The sequence below is a fragment of the Pelodiscus sinensis genome, chromosome 15, assembly GCF_049634645.1.
Source record: "Pelodiscus sinensis isolate JC-2024 chromosome 15, ASM4963464v1, whole genome shotgun sequence".
NCBI lineage: Eukaryota > Metazoa > Chordata > Testudines > Trionychidae > Pelodiscus > Pelodiscus sinensis.
In genome coordinates this window covers 36,269,316-36,285,067 of record NC_134725.1, presented here as the reverse complement: position 1 = coordinate 36,285,067, position 15,752 = coordinate 36,269,316, and the positions used below count along the sequence as shown (strand labels likewise).

Sequence of the window (15,752 nt, the reverse complement as noted above, 5' to 3'; positions counted from 1 at the left end):
GTGACAGCTGCAGGAATCATCCCCAAGCAGGCAAAAACCCACTCAGGATAAAAAGGCCAGTTCTTTTTCCCACCTCTCTTTCCTGCAATCAGGCAGTGATGCCTGGGCACGACTGAATTCCTTCCAGCCATCCCTCACCAATCTCCTGCCCGTCTGACTGGCTGTGCACAGTTTCTTCAAGGAACAGAATGGGTTCAGATGGTCAGCTGAGCAATTGGATGTGGGCAGCAAAATGGAAGCAGTCTCTGTGCTGGTGCCATTGCTTGCTAGCCTCCCTGGAAGAGCTAGCAGGCCTGCACAGGGGCTGAGGCATGGGGGTGGAAGTGGGGACTTGCAGGTAGACAGGGAAAGAAAGGGCCATGAAAATACAATTGTGCCCTCCCTTGCATGAAACAATGACTTACTTTGGCATCTACATTGAATTAGCCCCGACCCCAGGCTGGCTCTGGCTTGTTCCTGCTTCCAGGTGGCATGCAGGGTCTGCGCTAGCACATCCAGTTTGGAGAGCTGGCCCCTGACCACTCAGCCTTTTACACTCTCTTTGCACTGAGTAAATGATGAGGCAGGATATGGGATGGTGGAAAATCTGGCACTTCCTCCTGAACTGTGGGGCCCATCTTCTGATTCTGGGTCCTGACTTCATTTCCTCCAAATGCTGTCATAAATGTCACGGATTTATTCAGCACTTGGGTTTCGCTGGAGCGTTGTGGGCCACAAACAAGTGCCTGCAGTGCTCTAGCGCAATCCCGCCAAAGGCAGCCTTGCAAAAGAATCTCTTCAGTGCGCCATGCACAACAGCTGGACGGGGTCTCAGTGAGTAGCTACTACAGAACCACCTCGGTGATGCCAGCTCTGTATCGAGAGGGCTGTCTGTGGGGGGTGCAGCCTGAGACATCAGTCAGACCTGGGGGCTGCATCTAGACTGGCAAGTTTTTCTGCAAAAGCATCTGCTTTTGCGGAAAAACTTGCCCGCTGTCTACACTGGCCGCTTGAATTTGCGCAAGAACACTGACGATCTCATGTAAGATTGTCAGTGTTCTTGCAGAAATGCTATGTTGCTCCCATTCAGTCAAAAGCCCTCTTGTGCAAATGCTTTTGCACAAAAGGGCCAGTGTAGACAACGTGGTATTGTTTTGCACAAAAAAGCCCCGATGGCGAAAATGGCAATTGGGGCTTTCTTGTGCAAAACCGCGTCTAGATTGGCACGGACGCTTTTCCGCAAAAAGTGCTTTTGTGCAAAAGCATCTGTGCCAATATAGGCGCTCTTTTCCGCAAATGCTTTTAACGGAAAAACTTTTCCATTAAAAGCATTTGCGGAAAATCATGCCAGTCTGGACGTAGCTGGGGAGTTCGTCTGAACTTAAAGCAGGGGTGGGGAACCTGTTTTAGGTTGGGGGCTGCTGACCCACAGAAAAATCAGTCAGGGACCACACAAGCGAGATGCAAAAGACCAAACCAAACACCTCATTGACGTGGCCCCCAGCTGAGAAGGGGGAAAGGTGCTCCCCACATTCCTCTCACACACCAGAGCCTAGGGAGACCAAGGATAGTTGGGTTTGTGTGCTCCAGTCCTGCGGGGGAGACAGTGGGGAGGGAGGGAAGGGGAGACTGAAGCATCATCATGGGCTTCCCAATGCTGGGGGGATCCCTGAGCTTCATGGGCTGGATTTAGGCAAGCTGGGGGGCTGCATCTGGCCCCAGGGCCTTAGGTTCCCCACCCCTGGCTTAAAGGGCTTTGAAATGGGAAAGGAACAAGCAATGGCTGAATTGTAAGAGTTCTGAGTTGGATCCGCTGCTAACAATGGGCTGCCTCCCCTGACCTGTTGGACTGAGGGTTTCAGAGCAGGATCAAGGGCTTTTGTGGCAACTTCTCCATGTGGCCTGCTCAGAATGGCCCTCGCAGTGTCTCTTTGTTTCCTAGCGATGCCGATGGTGCTGCAGAACTAACAGAAGCAGGATGGCCCTGGTTCTCAAGACACTAAAGCATGTCCCTGATTTCAGGCCCAGGTTCAGACTCAATGGGAGTTTTGCCATGACGTTAGCAGGAACAGGATCAAGCTCTCAAAACATGTGAGTGGCCTCAGCTCATTGACTTCAGAGGGACAACTGAGCTTCAGGCACGTGCATAAGTACCTCGCTGAATCAGGTCTGGGGGCCTCCTCCTGAGTGCTTGGTGTATTGCAGTGCCACTTGCCTCAGTTTCCCCTACCTCTTTTAGCCCGTTCCAGATGGAGCAGCGCCTGGCTCCTCCAACCAGACCACTTCGCAGCATCCTGTCCCTTTTGGGGTCACAGAGTCCTTTATCCAAGTGCAGCACAAGTGAATCCAGGCCCGCTAGTGGCAAGGGAGACAACGAGGGCAATTGCTCTAGGGCTTGGTGGTTCAAAGAAGCCCAGGGCTCCAGCTGCCACAACAGCCGAAGCAGCAGGGCGGCCCAGTCTCTGGGCCCTTTAAATCACAGTTGTAGAGCCACACCGTGCACTCTGGGCAGAGCTAGGGGCTAAGGGAAGGTGCCAAGCCACGCTCCAGGCAGAGTTGAAGGCTGGCAGGCTCTAGGTTTCTGGCAGGCTCCAGCTGGTTCAAGATACCAGAGACAGGACACTTCCCCTAGTCTCTCCCCAAATGAGCTCACCCAGCTCTTCCTGGAGCCAGGCCTTGCTCTCCCTCAGTGAAGCTTTACTTCTAATTCTGCCTGGGCCACTCTCCAGCCAGACCCAGGCTGTCTAGTTGGCCTCCCAAGCTCAAATTGCCCTTCACACCTGGGAGGTAATCACTCCATCCCAGGTCCCAAAGGGTTAACCTGATTTTCTCAACACTCTCAGGCAGCAGAGTTCAGTTTTGGTTATTTGGTCGAATGGGTTTAGTCTCACTGAACTATTTGATTGCATCTGATATTTACTGCAGCCTTATTTACTTTTTGGAGAAAGTAACTAAGGAAGTGTTATTTATTCCTTCTCATAATGCAAGAACTATGGGTCATCACATGAAATTAATAGGTAGCAGGTTTAAAACAAACCAAAGGAAGGACTTCTTCAGACAATGTTCAGTTCACCAGTGGAACTCCTTGCCAGAGGATATTGTGAAGGCCAAGACTATAACTGGGTTCAAAAAAGAACTAGATACATTCATGGAGTAATAGGAGTAAATAACACTTCCTATTAGCCAGAATTGACAGGGAGGGTGTCCCTAGCCTCTGTTTTGTCGGAAGCTCAAAATGAGCATCAGGAATTGGATCACTTAATGGTTCCCTGTTCTGTTCATTCCCTCTGGGGCACCTGGCATGGGCCACTGTCATAAGACAGGATGCTGGGGTAGGGGGAAGTATGACTGTTCCTATGTTCTTATGATACATGTGCTGGTGTTATCAGTCACAGAGCACTATAAGTGGACAAAGCAGCTGACAATAAAACAAGTCCAGAGCTAAAACCCTGCTGCAGAGCAGCCAGAGGAGTAGGTAAAAGGCAGCCCCAGACAGAGACCTGAGCTGGCGAATGGGGCCAGTAGTGTTTCAAGAGATGGTGAACCCCCTAGATGGCTATGAGCAGGAGCAATTAGTTTCTTCTCACTCTAAATCACTGTCCATTAGGCCATGTGGCCATACTCCCAAGCATCAGGCAGTGGCTACTGGATGTGAAATAATACTGGACTGATTGGGCCAGCAGCTGTAGTCAGTACAGCGATGTTGAGGTCTTTATGACGTTCAGGGACAAAACCCATTAACCTCTAATAGGAGCGATCAGTAGGAGTTTATTTCTGTCTCAATTGGACTCCGTTAGCTCTGTCACCATGCAGAGAGCTGGTCTCCACCTGAGATGACTCCTGTGACTCTGTGTTTTCTAAGCACTGAAGCCTGCTTGCTTTCTACACACCCCACACAAGCTCTCACCAATTGCTATCTATGAGTTGACTGTGTGGTGCAGGGTTTGAGGCTGATGTTAGGTGCATTAGTGAGGGTAGCTGAGTGGCCAGAGCAGGAGTGACTTTGCCCCATGTGCATTGCTACATCCTAATTGCAACAAATAGTACTGGTGTTTGAAAGCAGGGTGGGGACACACTTTTTTTTTTTGGTACTGAGAGCGGGTCTGAAAGCAGCACGTTGGAAGTACAAGAGGGAAAAGAGAGTTGTATTGGCTGCAGAATGTCAGGAGAGCCTATCAGGAACAACTCTAGTGTCTCACCCTTTCAGCCTATGGAAGGTCAGAAACAGAAGCAGAAATTGCTTCTTCCCCTGCCACCCCAAAACTCCCAATAATTTTCCTTTATTTTAAAATTTAATCTGCCAAATGAATATGAAGGACATGGAAGCAAGATGAGAGAATTATGCCTCTATTCAATAGTTACTTTTATTGAGCCGAATGCTTAGCATGAAGTTGATAGGCCAAATGTAGGGTTCTTTGCTCAGGATATGTCCCACCAGAAATGTGCTCTTTGAACATGCAGTGTGATCAGGCCACCCAACCAGGAGGGGAAGGAAGTAAAGGAGGCAGTTGCCCCAGGGCTCAGCAATTCAAAGGAGCCAGCAGCATCGGCATCAGGAGCTCTGAGCCCTTTGATTGCTGACAGAGCAGCACACGGTGCACTCCATGTGATTCTAAGGGCTGGGTGTGCACCGTGCGACATCGAAGGCTGTCTGCCCTAGCCCTGCCTCTTTCAGCCTAGGACCCACCCTTTGGAACCCCCCCTCACCTTACGCGGAACCTCCCACATCCCTCCGCAGGCTGTCAACTCCCCCAAATGTGATTCTACCAATCATGTCTGCAAGGCTACACTAGGCAGATGACAGGTGTTTGAAAGGGCTGCCATTCATAAGGCAAGTGGGAATCCTAGGCTTGGAAAACGTTGCAAAGTACAGAGTAAATACGAGAACACAGAAAGAGCAGCTGCTTATGCACATTAGGATGAGAGAACCGAAAGCCCTCCAGGAAGTATGGTGCTGAGGTTAGTGTGCTGGGCTGTTCACTGTGTGTGTCAGGCAGATCACTTATGCCTGGTGCTTCTGTTTCTCTAGCTGTGAGATTTAGATCATGATATTTCCCAAGCGTTAGAAAGCCTCTGGAGATTTGTGGATGGAAAGCAGGGGGCAAACATTCTTCCTCCACCTTTTTAGACTGACACACCTGTGAAGTGTGGTATCCCTCTCATTGTGGGGTTTGCACTAGGCCTACAACCAGCTCTGCAAACTTGACCCATTTCTGTGACGGAACCTGCACGCCGGCTTTTTAAAGGATTTGAACTCTTCAGCCCCTGTCTAGAGAGTCCTGAGAGTAAAGTGAGGAGCCAGACTGAAGTCCAGAGTCCAAAGTCCAAGGGATAATCTGATCCAAAGGCTTGGTTCTGGCCCAATTCTGTGCAAAATTTATTTTTCATTTCTCTGTTGGTACAGTGCTGGGCTCTGCCTGAAAGGCAAAGACCATGTAATAAAGTAACCATGATCATGCTATTTTCAGCCTAATTGAAACCACCTTCCCACCATCCACAGAGAAAGCACAGAGTATAACAGCCTACAATCACTCTGAGAACAAAATGGCTGCCTTCAGGAAGAAAGTGCACTACCTGGAAAGCTTAGCAGTCTCATAGACTTCCTTATGTGATCACATCCAGACACCCACTCTCCACTGTCCATTGAGTGGTGTCAGTTGGTTTGGTTGCCAGCTACCATTTCCGAAATGCCCCTTATCAGTTACGATCTGTCTAAAACATCTTTTGAGGCATATTTCTTTTGCCCTCCTTGAGTCCAGCTCCCACCTGTTGGTTCACCACACAGCTGTGGTTTCAATAGATGCTGTTCCCAGAATCTAGGGTGTCCATCTGGGTTGTATCTCCATCAGCACAGTATGGCAAGGAGAGGAGACCCTAAACCTGCTAACTGGGCCACCAATCACAATGCAAGAAGGGCTGGGAGAAGCGGTCTCATTCTCGTGTTTTGGCCTCCTCCTTCCTTAGAGTATGTCCATAGGTTTTCTGTGGCAGGGGCCTGAATGGTCACAATGCACAGAGACAACACAAGGGGTGCTGGGATATTCCAGGATGAATCGATTCCACACCAGAGATCCCAGAATTCCCTTTGGCAAAGATTGCCACAGCTTGGTGATGGACAAGCCATCACTGTCATTGGTCAGATATGGCACCAGCAGCCAAATCCGCCAGCCATGTTTTGTGTGTGTGTGTGTGGTGAGCACTGGCACAGGTGAACTGCCAGAGCTCCCACAGGTGCCTGCATTACTCATCCTTCTGCCACACCGAAGTCACCTGGGAGTTTAAACACTAGTTTCTCTTGTTGAGCGCTGGAGTCTGTCTCCAGGGCAGAGGTGGTATGTGTGGTATCCAGGGGGTACCCCGCAGCATCACAGCATAGAAAGATAGAAAATATGGCAAAAGACCAACTTGGCTTAACAAGGAGATCTTGCATGATCTCAAAATAAAAAAGGAGTCATATAAAAAATGGAAACTAGGACAAATAACAAAGGATGAATATAGGCAAGCAACACGGGAATGCAGGGGCAAGATTAGAAAGGCAAAGGCACAAAATGAGATCAAACTAGCTACAGGTATAAAGGGAAACAAGAAGACCTTTTATAAATACATTAAAAGCAAGAGGAAGACCAAGGACAGGGTATGTCCACTGCTTAGTGAGGAGGGAGAAGCAGTAACAGGAAACTTGGAAATGGCAGAGATGCTCAATGACTTCTTTGTTTCGGTCTTCACCGAGAAGTCTGGAGGTGTGCCTAACGTAGTGAATACAAGCAGAGAGAGGGTAAGTTTAGAAGATAGGATACACAAAGAACAAATTAAAAATCACTTAGGAAAGTTAGATGTCAGCAAGTCACCAGGTCCTGATGAAATGCATCCCAGGATACTCAAGGAGCTGATAGAGGAGGTATCTGAGCCTTTAGCTATGATTTTTGAAAAATCATGGAAGACAGGGGAGATTCCAGAAGACTGGAAAAGGGCATATATTGTGCCCATCTATAAAAAGGGGAATAAAAACAACCCAGGAAACTACAGACCGGTCAGTTTAACGTCTGTCACAGGGAAGATAATGGAGCAGGTAATTAAGGAAATCATATGCAAACACTTGGAAGGTAATAAAGTGATAGGGAATAGCCAGCATGGGTTTGTGAAGAACAAGACATGCCAAACTAATCTGAAAGCTTTCTTTGATAGGATAACGAGCCTTGTGGATAAGAGAGAAGCGGTGGATGTCATATACCTAGACTTTAGTAAGGCATTTGATACGGTCTCGCATGATATTCTTATTGATAAACTAGGCAAATATAACTTAGATAGGGCCACGATAAGGTGGGTGCATAATTGGCTGGATAAGCATAGTCAGAGAGTTGTTGTTAACGGTGCTAAATCCTGCTGGAAAGGGATAACAAGTGGAGTTCCGCAAGGGTCTGTTTTGGGACCCGTACTGTTCAATATCTTCATCAATGATGTAGATATTGGGATAGAGAGTACGCTTATTAAGTTTGCAGATGATACCAAACTGGGTGGGGTTGCAACTTCTTTGGAGGATAGGGACATAATTCAAAATGACCTTAGCAAGTTAGAGAAATGGTCAGAGGTAAACAGGATGAGGTTTAATAAAGAGAAATGCAAAGTGCTCCACTTAGGAAGGAACAATCAGTTCCATACATACAAGATGGGAAGCGACTGTCTAGGAAGGAGCATGGCGGAAAGGGATCTAGGGGTCATAGTGGACCACAAGTTGAATATGAGTCAACAGTGTGATGCTGTTGCAAAAAAAGCAAATATGATTCTAGGTTGTATCAACAGGTGTGTTGTAAGCAAAACTCGTGAAGTCATTCTGCCACTCTACTCTGCACTAGTTAGGCCTCAGCTGGAGTACTGTGTCCAATTCTGGGTGCCACATTTCAAGAAAGATGTGAAGAAATTGGAAAGGGTACAGAGAAGAGCGACAAGAATGATTAAAGGTTTAGAGAACATGACCTATGAAGCCAGGCTTCATGAACTGGGCTTGTTTAGTTTGGAAAAAAGAAGATTAAGGGGGGACATGATAGCGGTTTTCAAATATCTAAAAGGGTGTCACAAGGAGGAAGGAGAAAATTTGTTCCTCTTGGTTACTGAGGACAGGACAAGGAGTAATGGGCTTAAAGTGCAGCAGGGGAGGTTTAGATTGGACATTAAGAAAAAATTCCTAACTGTCAGGGTGGTCAAATATTGGAATAAATTGCCAAGGGAGGTGGTGGAATCTCCCTCTCTGGAGATATTTAAGAACAGGTTAGATAGACATCTGTCAGGGATGGTGTAGACGGAGCTTGGTCCTGCCTTGAGGGTGGGGGGCTGGACTCGATGACCTCTCGAGGTCCCTTCCAGTCCTATGATTCTATGATAGGGCAGAGGTTGAATGTGCCTGTGATCTGACCTGTGTTTGAGGTTGAACAGCAGGGCTTTTTCCTTGCAGCGTGCAAGCTCCACTGAGAGGGGACTGTATACTCCATCTGTGCACCTGGCAGTGGGAAGCACAGCTCGCCGACTGGTGTGCAGCCAGAGTAGTTAAAAACAACAACCAAACCCAACATCTCTTCAGCTGGCAGCTGGGAGCGTGTGTAGGATCGGGAAGCACGCAGCGGCTGTTGGCTGAGGCTGCATTGGAAGGGAGGCTGGGGCGGACTGGTTTTCCCTTTGCTAGCAAGTGTTCCAGGGCAGAGACATATGGAGATTTAAAGCATCCCACATCGGAGCCGGGTGCAGCGTCAGGATCCGCTCTACCTAGGCAAACAGAGTGAGTCCTGCTCTCCCACCTCTCTCGGGAATCAGCTACTCTGGGGGGTGCAATGGAATTTAGTCAGAGGGGAAAGTAAGCGGTTGCACCCTAGAGCACAGCTACTGCAAAAGCTGGCTGAGCTGTGGCAAAAGCCAGCAGGGGGCTATTTAAAGAGCTGGCAGGGACCCAGGTTGCTATAAGACAATACTTTCAAGTTACTTTCACCACTGGATTTAGTGTTGATGCTCACCAAGGCCCAATTGCTAGCTCAGAACTGACTGTGTTGCCAGCAGAGCAATCTAATTACTGGTTGGGTTCAGCCGGCAAGGGGGCCAAGAAAGGGTGGGTCTCTTTCCAGCTGTTGTGTGGGCCAGCCCAGCAGCCAGACCAGGAGAGAAGACATGGAGCTGCCTTTAGTTGGAGTCCCCTCTGGGTCCCTGGAGCCCTGGAGAAGAGGGGAAGAAACAGGCGCAGGAAGCGAGACTGGCGAGTGGCTCAGCAATGCTGAGAGGGCTGCGCAGAGGCCTGGGAAAGAGAACCACAGCCTCAAAAGAAGTGTTAGTCTCACACTTCTACAGCTTAAATGGGAAAGAGGGAGCCATGCAGGGGGTATCCTTCTTCTGCCAGGCAGCGGTGGCCGCCAGGGGGCAGAGGAGCACCTGCAGGTACCGCTTCTGCTCAGCCAGCCAGCACGCCCCTTGGACTTGGGCAAGTTCCCCGGTGCCCGTTAGAGGAGTAGGCCCCTTCTGGGGGAGGCATTCGGAGAGTGGTGGTTGGAGGGGAGCCTGGGAGGCAGAAGCCCAGGGCTTTCTCCTGGGTCCTGACATTGACTTGCTATGTGAGGTTGGGTGTGTTGCGAGAACCACAGGTCCGATAATGCATATCTAAGGGGGGAAGGACAGAACCAGGTGGACCGTTTTATCAGATAAAAAATATTTATTTATAACAGTGATGAATTTATAGTATTTATTCTGAGATTTTTAATAGACCGTGTTAATAATGAATTTACAGTATTTATTATATTCTATGATTTCTAGTTAAACGTGTCAGAGTTATAAGGATGGGAATGGTGAGGAGAATAGTCTCTATTCTAAAAATATCCAGCTACACTAATTAATAAGAGTGATAAGTACAAACTCTATGTACTACCAAAAACAACTACAACACTAAGCTTATACAACAAAGAAAATAAAATCATACATACCAACTTACACAGCACACGGAACATTTCAAAGATTTGTAAACATTTCAAAGGTTGCAAAGGTTATGCCCGAGAGTTGGGGGAAGTGGCTGGTCGGTTGATCAGGCCGGCAGCGCTTTGAAGTATACGAGAAGGCACACGCACGGTGATACCTGTGTTGCGAAGACCTCCTCGAGTGAACTGTGCGATGGGTATTTATCCCCAAATCTACACATCGCTTTCCCGTGCTTGCATATTACCATATTCGGCCCAACGGTCACCAAGTGGGGGGGTCTGTGTCCCAGGGATTGGGCCGAAACTGAGCAGGTTTCCTGCGACCAGATGAGCCCCACAGTTCTCAAGCCAAGGTGACGGGTGGGAGAGTCTGAGGCTGTTTTCCCCTTTTCACACCTTCCCTTTTTCTAAAGGCAATGGTATGCAGGAAGGGTGCGGCCAGTTTCTCCCAAGGAGTACTGCAGCCCACTATAGCAAGAGCGGCCTGACCAAACTTTTTACTGGGGGGGGGGGAGGGAGTTTTTTTTTCTAACAGGGTGGATCTCGGCATCTCTGCTTCCTCATCTGTAGAAGGGGCTGGTGACACTCCCCTTCCCCCCCATTTGTAAAGCGAGCTGAGGTGCTTTGATGAAAGGGCGGGTTCAAAGTGCAGTTATTTGGCTGGCCCAAAGTGCTCCATCCTCTTCTGTCTTTCCCTACGCGTTGTTCCCTGTTGCTAGGCGACAAGCAAGGGGTGGGGAGACAAACCAGCATAATGTCCTCAGAGTGACACTGAGAGATCAGGGAGCCTAAAGCAACGAGGGGTAACTTGGGCAAGTGAGCAGGCCGTATGAGTGGCCCTCCCTCATCTCAGGGGGCCGCAAAGTTGTCGTAACCAAGACAAACTCCTAGGACAGGGTAGTTCTGCTATCTGCACTTACATGCCTAGAATTTGCAGGGTGTGCCCATGGAACCGTAGCAGCACTTACGTTGGATGCAGAAGGCGCGCCTGGCTCTCGGAGTCAATGTTATATGCATGTCCCTAGCCCTGCCCCTTCTGCACAGGCCCTCACCCCCATGAGAGCCAAGCCCTGCCCTCCAGCACCACAGGGAGGGCAGGCAGCGTGCAGCCCCAGCTCTCTGGCCCTGGAGCACAGGGAGGGCGGATGTTAGGGACAGCAAAACTCTGCCCCCAGAACAGCGGCAGCAGGCAAGCTGGGGGCAGAATCTTGGTGGGGCCAGGCTGGCGGGTTGGGAAGGCAATATCTTCCTCCGCCTAAGATACCCGCCTACCTGGTTGTGTGCAATCAGCACACACCTCACTTCATGTGTCCTTGCTTTAGAGGTGTGTGTCACTTTTGTAATACTGGTAGTATAAGAATTACACAGCTGGGAGCCAGCAGAATCTGGTAACCCTGAGCGTGGGCAACGATAAACACGTCCTGTGGGCCACATGAAGAACCCTGAAGGGCCGTAGGTTGCCCATCACTGCCCTAAACTCTCCATGAACTGCAATACCCTGGAGCCAGATTCCTTCCCATCGCTCTCAGCTCTTTCATCAGCCTGGCCCCTCTTGACACCTGCCCCCTCTTCTGCTCCGTGGCCCCATGATGTCCTGCCCTTTATCTATCTGGTTTGCATTACTTAGAAGTGGTTGTGTTCCCTGACACTTGTTTGCAGCCTTCTGTGGGCCACAACCCCCAGACTGAGAGCTAACTAATGTGATTAGCCCCTAATCCAGTGATCAAGTCTGTGTGTGCAAATCCAGCTGATGGGTCGGAGCCTTGGATTTGATCGTGGTGAGGAGATTAAACCCCATTTAAACTCCATAGGCTCAGCCAGCCTCAAAGAACCAGAGTTTAAATAACCTGCAACCCCTCATAGAGTTCAGGTTCCTCAAACCATGGCAATCCCACAGGCTTTGAAATGCATCCAAAGTTGTTCCAGAAGCAGTCGCAGCCTCAGTATACAAGCCAGATGCTGCAGCACAAGCACTGTTGAGTCATTTAGGAAATTATGGAGAGAGAGGTCTGCCCCAGGGAACTGGATGATCCAGACTGTCTGATTGCATTTGCCTCTCCTCTCACCTCTCTGGGGAGTGCGAAGCACTCATAGCTCAGTGAAAGATGTGGTTAAGAGGTGATGTAAAGACTGCCCACTCCTGTGAAAGGTGTGGTCCTAGGGGCATTTTCATTCACAACCCTACGCTCCTTAATTTTTCATTCCCTGATCTTACAGGTCTTTGAAAACTGCTTCTGAGCTTCTCTAATGATCTTAAAGATCAAAGTCAGTTTCTAAAATGGGAGAATTTCTGTTTCAAGCTTTGAATCATTCACCAGAGCATTGGGCCTAATAATCCTTGTGAAGCATCCAAATTGCTCAGGTCTCATTTTCATACTTGCTATTGGTAATAACTGCACTCAGGATGAGGGACTGAAACACAGAACGCTGATGTCCATGTGCCCAAGTGGCCCCAGTTAAAGAGTGGCTTTTTTAAAAAGCCTCCCCTAAATACTGTACATGCCCCAGACCGGCTCATGTGACAGAGGCCGGTAGGAAACATTCCCTGTCTTTCAATCCTTTGCTTTCAATCTCCTACGTGTTCTGCAGGGAGGCCCCAGAGAACCATGGCATTGCATGCAGCACTGGCATGGAATATGAAACAAGCCGTGTGGGGCGCTGAGCCTGGCTGAAGCCAGAGCTGCAGAGCTTAATTCAGGGCATCTCAAACTCAATTTACTTTATGACCAGTGCCAGTCCTCAAATCCTCCTAGTGGGCCAATAATGTCACTGAAGAATCTTCACTCCCCCCCCCCTCCCGCCACTCACCTGCCTAAGGGTCTAAGAGGGGGTTTGGATAGGGGAGAGGATGTGGGCTCTGGGAGGGAGCTTAGGTGCAGGACGGGGTGTGGAAGTTTGGGGGTTGGAGGGAGTGGTTGGGGTTCAGGAGGGGTGCAGGCAGTGGGCTGGGGCAGAGTATTGGGGTGCAGAAGGGGGTGCAGGCTCTGGTAGGGAGTTCAGGTGCAGGACTGATGAGGGGTCAGGCTCTGGAAGGGAGGTTGGAGGAAGGTGGGGGGAAAGAGTTCTAGGAAGGAGTGGGGTGTGTGCGGAAATGTGGGTCCCTTCACTTATGTAGGGTACCAGCCTCTGGCAGTGGCTCCAGTGGGATGGGGATCTCCGCATGTCCCCACCCAACATGCTCCCCCCCATCCCCCCTCCCCACTGCCTGTCCCACAACTCCGTCTGCTGCCCCTGGGCAGTTAAAAAAAACCCAGGGCTACCACTGCCACTATCAGCAGCACAGGGGGGCTAGAGCAGTTTCTGGTCGCTTGCTCCATGTTTCTGCTAGCAGGACTCTGCAGCCCGGGGGAGGGGTGTGTCTTCTCCATGTGCTGCTCCCAGCAGCTGGAGCAGCCCACAAACACCCTCCTCCCTGGGCCACATGAAGTCGTATGACAGCACCCGCATGGACCAGATTCAATACCTTTTGGGAAAGACTTTGTAGGCTGGATTGTGGAATTGCTCAGGCTGTAGATGGCCTATGGGCCATGAGTTTGAGACACTCCCAGCCCCCGGTTTAATCAATAACTGGTTCTGGTTCTTATGGGAAGGTGAATCAGGACGGAGTGTTTGGAAGGGAGGTGGCTGGTGCAGGCTGGGCCTATGGGACAACCCTCTGCTCTTGCGCAGGAGGCACGAGTGGATTTTGTTAGTGAAACATTGGCCGTTTTGCTACTGCTCCCTCTGAACTCCCCAACACAGGTTTCAAGGGAACATCCTAGTTTTCATTGAACCCTCCTTTCCCCTAGTTATAGCTACCTGGAAATGTCAACCCCACCCTCACACTTTGGTCCTGGGGCTGCGGGGGTGCTTCACTGCACGTGGTAGAGGCGCAATGCACTACAGCTGTGCTCCCGCTGGCTGTCGGGACTCGCACCGCAGGGTTGCAGGCAGGTGGGCAGGGGGAAGGGGCAAGCTGGGGGTGTTCCGTAGGAGGTGTACCCGCTCCCAGCCAAGCTCCTGCTGGGGTGTTCACCTCCCAGCCTGTGCAGCTCCTTTCTCACCATGCTGGCTGGACAGCAGGCAGTGCCAAAGCAGGGACCCATCCACCTGCCAGGAAAACTGGCAATGACTGGGACTGCCCCAGGCCAGTCCACTGTCATCCCACTGGTCTAGGACTGGCCCAGGCTAGCCCCGAGCATCCCCTGTACTGCCTTGTACACACACACCTCCAGCCCTCTGCCCTGACTCCTGCAACCCTCCACATACCCAAACCCTGGGCTCCCTCAGCCACCTTCTTTGAGCCCTACCCCCCACTTTCCAACCCCTGGTCCTAACTTCTACACTCCCATCCCCTGGCCTTGAGCCCCCTGCACTCCACCCCACACTTACATTTTGTCCAGGCACTGCTGTATCAGAATCTCCCCAACCTCCCATCCTGAGCCCTGTGGGAGTGGGGGGGGGGGGGAGCTGCAATACAACGGTACCTGTAAGACATGCAAGTTAGTTTCAGCCCTGCTTGGGACCCTAAAGAGGACACTTCTATTCCTGCATCACAGCAGTAACTTAGCCCTGCACAGCATCCCTGTGCATTAGGGAAACCACCTCAGCCCTGGGCTCCGAGGTGCAGAGGGAAATCACATAACCCCACAAAGGAGTCAACAGGAGAGTCCAGAATGTGGAGCGCTAGGCCATTCTTCCCAGCTCCAGCTCCGGCCCAGTCTCTGTGATCTCTCTCTCACCCCATGCAGCTGAGTGTATATTCAGCTATGAATACCCTATGCCCAGCACACTGAAGGACCCATCTCTAGTCCACCAATCAGTGAGAAAACAGACACGTGCTCCACTTCCAGCACAACACAGTGGCACAGTTAGTTGGTGATGTCACATTTGGATTCTCTTGTGGTTGTGTGACATGAGGTTGGGAAGGCCTGGGAGAGCCGCACAGAGAGAAAACAAACAGGAGAAAGAATTATTCACACTTTTCGGTGCCTCAGAGAAGGTTCATGTCAAGTTCTGGGCAAAGATTCAGGTTGGTGTGTGTTTGACCCACACCCATTTAGATTCCACTGGTTCTTCTGCCCAGGTGAAGGCCTACATGTGGTAGGCAATGCAGGGCAAAGATCCCAAAAGAAGGGACACAAACAAACTCTATATGCACAGCATTTAAGTTGTTGTGGTGCTCATTCCTTCAGAGTATAAACATGGTCTCTCATCTCAGCACCACAGCTCTGCTTTTTGGACAGCAGTAATTTTAGGACACAGAATTTGTGTGGCGTTCTGGCCCTTGTAACAGAGGCATCTCTACAACGACGGGCCCCCGCCACAAACAGTCTCCTTTGATAGCTGAGCTTGATTTCCTTGCGCCACTGCTAGGATTCCAAACATTCCCCCCATAAAGCTATGCGGGTGAGTACACAAATCAGCCATGTGCAGACATGGCCCGGCCTTATCTCTGTTCTGGAAAGGAATGATTATAGAAAACAAACAGTGGCGTGTACAGTGTATTGGGGGAGATAAACAGGCTGCCAGGTGGCTGGTCCCTGGTTGCGTGAAAGGACTGCAGAAGAAAGTGCCACAGAACAACACTGTAACCCCCTGCTCTGACATGCTGTTCTCCAGACTCCTCTTTTGGGTTTCATCATTGAGCTGGGGAGGTGAAGAGGTGGAGGGACAAGCTCCTGTAAAATGGAGCCTGCCCCCAGAACAAACCTTCTGAAGGTTATTGCAGATCAGGATGGGCTTATCCCAGGTTATTTTTTCCTCAGAGACGGTCCCAGAATAAACTTGCCCCAAGTCTAAAGATCCTAGAACTGTGTGTAGGGGAGGGGGTGGGTGAAGTTTAAA

The 15,752-nt window shown here is 50.2% G+C and overlaps 1 protein-coding gene across 9 annotated transcripts in view; it reads left to right on the top strand.

The window, feature by feature from the left end:
- The window catches only part of CMKLR1 (chemerin chemokine-like receptor 1), a 118,215-nt gene that overhangs the window by 25,931 nt on the left and 76,532 nt on the right, over positions 1-15,752 (top strand). Inside the window, exon 1 of one of the 9 annotated variants that reach the window (XM_075898770.1) lies at positions 8,210-8,749. The exons of the other annotated variants lie outside the window; for them this stretch is intronic. The gene's annotated coding sequence lies outside the window, so the exon portion shown is untranslated. Of the gene's footprint in view, positions 1-8,209; positions 8,750-15,752 lie in introns of those variants that run through there. 9 annotated transcript variants of the gene reach the window in all.